Raw genomic sequence first — 4,680 nt, 5'->3', positions numbered from 1 at the left:
TTATTACTGGGAGCACTATACCCAGAAGGCTTTGTCACCAGGTGATATGGTTTGGCTGTGTCACCACCCAAATCTCATCTTGAATTCCCATGCATTGTGGGAGGGACCTAGTGGGAGGCAATTGAATCATGGGGGCAAGTCTTTCCCATGCTGTTCTCATGACAGTGAATAAGTCTCATGAGATCTAATGGTTTTAAAAACAGGAGTTTCCCTGCACTAGCTCTCTTATTGCCTGCTGCCATCCATGTAAGACGTGACTTGCTCCTCCTTACCTTCCTTCATGATTATGAGGCTGCCCCAGACACGTGGAACTGTGAATCCTTTTTCCTGTATAAATTGCCTAGCTTCAGGTATATCTTTACCAGCAACATGAAAACAGACTAATACACCAGGCATCTGGATATCCTCTCCATAATTTTTAATTCTATGGCAAGCAAAACTTTTTATGGTTGGGATGGATGGAGAGAGGCCACATAGTAGCCCAAGAAGCAGTCTTATTTTGGAAGATGTTTGGGCATCTGTGTGCCCATTCTTGAGTATGAGGGTCTGAAATAATTCTATCCCTCAAATTTGGCCCTTACCATCTCACATGCCCACCTCTTCTGTGACAGTCCCTGGGCCTAGAGGGAAGGGGCTTATATAGTTTTAGCAGCAGGCCATTAGCAATGAAAGCATATAAGTCCCAGTAATATTCTAAATAGTTTTTAAATTTCAGAGATATCAGGCCAGGCATGGTGGCTCACACCTGTAATCCCAGCACATTAGAAGGCCAAGGTGGGAGGATCACTTGAGGTCAGGAGTTCAAGACCTGCCTGGCCAACATGGTGAAACGCCATCTCTACTAAAAACACAAAAACTTAGCTGGGCATAGTGTCAGGCACCTGTAATCCCAGCTACTCAGGAGGCTGAGGCAGGAGAATCACTTGAAGCTGGGAGGCAGAAGTTGCAGTGAGCCAAGATCACACCACTGCACTCCAGCCCAGGTGACAGAGTGAGACTCTATCTCAAAAAAAAAAAAATAGCCTGGCATGGTGGCATGCACCTATATTCCCAGCTTCTGGGGAGGCTGAGGCATGAGAATCGCTTGAACCTGGGAGGCAGAGGTTGCACTGAGCCAAGAGCATGCCAATGCGCTCCAGCCTGGGTGACAGAGAGAGACTCTGTCTCAAAAAAAAAAAAAAAAGAGAGAGTTGGCTAGGTAAAGGATAGCAAGTTTCAAAGAGAGAAAAGAACAGAGTTCCTGAACACAGGAACACCACTGGGCAATGGCTGGGAAATGGGAAGGAGAAGGCAAAGGAGGCTAATGTGGATGAGGAAGAGGGTGGTGCAATATCCTTCTGAAGAACTAGGCAGGGACTTGTTCACTCAGGACCTTGCAGGACCCCTGAGGCACCATTTTCATGGTTGGCAAGGAAAAGTTGAGTCTGTAGATCCTGACAAAATCTGACTGGTCCAGGGATCAGTGCCCAGGTCAAAGATTGTCCAATAGGATCTCTCCAGTTTGGATGGTAGCTAATCCAGCCAATCAGCTCTCCCCTGGCATTTGTTCCACTGTCCATGGTTCTGAAGTATCTATGCGAAATAAGACTGGGGATCCCAATCAACAGGTTGGCCGCATAACCCAGTGTATTAGTTAGCTACTGCAGTGTAACAAATCATCACAAACTTAGTGGCCTGAAACAACACTCATTCATTATTTTCATGGTGTTTGTGCATCAGGAATCTGGGCAAGATTTATCTGGATTCTATTCTCAGGGTTACTTAATCAAGGAGTTGACCAAGCCGTGTTTTCATCTGGAGTCTGGGGAAAAATTGTATTCAAACTTATTAATGTTGTTGGCAGAATTCAGTTCCTTGCAGTGCAGAACTGAGGCCCCTGTTTTCTTAGCTCATTGTTAGCCAAGGATCACTCTGCTCCTAGAAAGTGTTCTCAGGTTTTTGTCATGTGGCCCCTACCATCTTTAAAGCCAGCAATGACAGGTCAAATCCTTCTCAAGGTCTGAATCTCTCTGGTTTCTTACTTTCTTGATATTTGCCTTCTACATTCAGATTTATAGAGTTTGTATGATTAACTCAGGCTCACCTGGACAATCTCCCTTTGATAAAGTTAAAGCCAGTTGAGGAAGTGGCTCAAGTCACAAGTCCTCAATGCCAGACTGTCCAGTGAGCAGCATGGCCTAAGTCATCAGCCAGAGCAGCCCTGGAGCAGAAACAGCAGCTGCCACCATTTGCAAAGCCCAGCTGAGCTGGCCTTGGCATTGTCAATGACACTGAACAGGTTGAAGGAGGAAGACAAAGCACCCCTCACTGAGCTCTGTGTCAAGGCGGTCAGTGATGGTGAAAGCACAGAAATCTGCCTTTTTCCCCAGAGATTCGTCATGATTCCTTAGTTCAAAGGAGTTGTCTTTAGTGTCACAACTGTTGATCTGAAATGGAAACCTGCAGATCTGCAAAACAAGGCTCCTGGGAACAACCCACCACTTATAATTTTCAAATAATATTGAAGTCAAATAAGATTGAGGAATCTCCTGAAGAAGTCTTATGTCCTCCCAAGTACTTAAAGCTTTCACCAAAACACCCAGAATCAAATACTGCTGGAATTGACATCTTTGCCAAATTCTCTACATAGATCAAGAATTCAAGGCCAGAAGTTAATGAAGCATGAGTGAGGGATCTCTTAAAAACCCTACAGAAAACGGTGATTATTAAAAAGTCAAGAAACAACAGATGCTGGTGAGTTGTGGAGAAAAAAAAAAAAACGCTTTTACACTGTTGGTGGTAGTGTAAATTAGTTCAACCATTGTGGAAGACAGCGTGGTGATTCCTCAAAGATCTAGAAGTAGAAATACCATTTGACCCAGCAATCCCATTACCAGATATATACCTAAAGGAATATGCATCATTCTGTTATAAAGATACATGCATGCATGTGATCACCACAGCACTATTCACAATAGCAAAGACATGGAATCAACCCAAATGCCCATCAGTGATAGACTGGATGAAGAAAATGTGGTACATATACACCGTGGAATACTATGCAGCCATAAAAAGGAACAATATTATGTCTTTTGCAGGGACATGGATGGAGCTGGAGCAGCTATTCTCAGCAAACTAACACAGGAATAGAAAATCAAACATTGCATGTTCTCATTTATAACTATGAGCTGAATGATGAGAACACATGGACACAGAGAGGAGAACAGCACACACTGGGGTCTGTCAGCAGGGTGAGGAGAAGAAGAGCATTAGGAAGAATAACTAATAAATGCTGGCCTTAATACATAGGTGATGGGTTGATCTGTGCAGCAAATCACCATGGCACACATTTACCTATGTAACAAACCTCCACATCCTCTGCACATGTACCCTGGAACTTAAAAGTTGAAGAAAAAGAAACCTGCAAAAACTTATGAATATCTGAATTATCCTCTCCCTGATGAAACTGATGGAAATAGCACAGAGGACACTAAGTTTTCTACACGTAAATTTCTGGATGGCAATGAAATGGCATTAGCTGATGGCCATCTGCTGCCCAAACTGCATATTGTCAAAACCAAATCACAACTTTGATATTCCAAAAGGAATGACTGGCCAGGCACAGTGGTTCATGGCTGTAATTCCAGCACTTTGGGAGGCTGAGGCCAACGGATCACTTGAGGTCAGGAGTTTGAGACTAGCCTGGCCAACATGGTGAAACCCCATGTCTACTAAAAATACAAAAATTAGCCAGGTGTGATGGCTGCCTGTAATCCCAGCTACTCGGGAGGCTGAGGCACGAGAATCGCTTGAACCAGGAGGTGGAGGTTGCAGTGAGCCAGGATCGTGCCACTGCACTCCAGCCTGGGTGATAGAGTGAGACTCCAACTCAAAAAAAAAAAAAGGCATACCCAAGACTGGGTAATTTATAAGGGAAAGAGGCTTAATGAACTCACAGTTCCACATGGCTAGTGAGGTCTCACAATCAAGGCAGAAGATGAAAAAGAGCAAAGAGATGTCTTACGTGGCAGCGGGCAAGAGAGCTTGTGAAGGGAAACTCTCCTTTGTAAAACCATCAGATTTCCTGAGAGTACTTCACTACCATGAGAACAGTATGGTGGAAACCCCTAATGATTCAATTATCTCCGCCTGGTCCCACCCTTGACTTGTGGGGATTGTTAAAATTCAAGATGAGATTTTGGTGGTGACACAGCCAAACCTCATCACCTGGTGTTGACTTTTTTTTTTCTCTCTCTCGTCTCTGTCTCTGCCTGCCTGACACCACTTGAAAAAAAATCTATTTTTGCATAAATCCCTCACTGGATTCCAACACAGATTGAATTTTCAGTCTCAGGTGGTGTCTGCAGTTAAAGCAAGGCCATTGATTGTGAAGGAATATGGGATTATGAACATTGGAATGGGGACTGTATTAGCCTGGTCTGTGAGCCATAACGAAATACCAGAGACTTACCCAGCCACAGCTATAATTCCTATAATTCCACCTATAATTCCTCCACTTTGGGAGGCCAAGTCGGGAGGATTGCTTGAGTCCAGGAGTTCGAGACTAGCCAGGGCAACATAGTAAGACCCCATCTCTTAAAAAAAAAAAAAATTGGCCAGGCGCGGTGGCTCACGCCTGTAATCCCAGCACTTCGGGAGGCCGAGGCAGGTGGATCACAAGGTCAGGAGATCAAGACCATC

General features: G+C 44.4%; 1 pseudogene; it reads left to right on the top strand.

The window, feature by feature from the left end:
• The first annotated feature begins 1,557 nt into the window (after positions 1-1,557).
• LOC105530123 overlaps positions 1,558-4,680 on the top strand; it is a 9,004-nt pseudogene continuing 5,881 nt past the window's right edge.

The sequence above is a fragment of the Mandrillus leucophaeus genome, unplaced genomic scaffold (assembly GCF_000951045.1).
Source record: "Mandrillus leucophaeus isolate KB7577 unplaced genomic scaffold, Mleu.le_1.0 Scaffold8, whole genome shotgun sequence".
Taxonomy (NCBI): domain Eukaryota; kingdom Metazoa; phylum Chordata; class Mammalia; order Primates; family Cercopithecidae; genus Mandrillus; species Mandrillus leucophaeus.
This window is presented reverse-complemented; position numbering and strand designations above follow the sequence as displayed.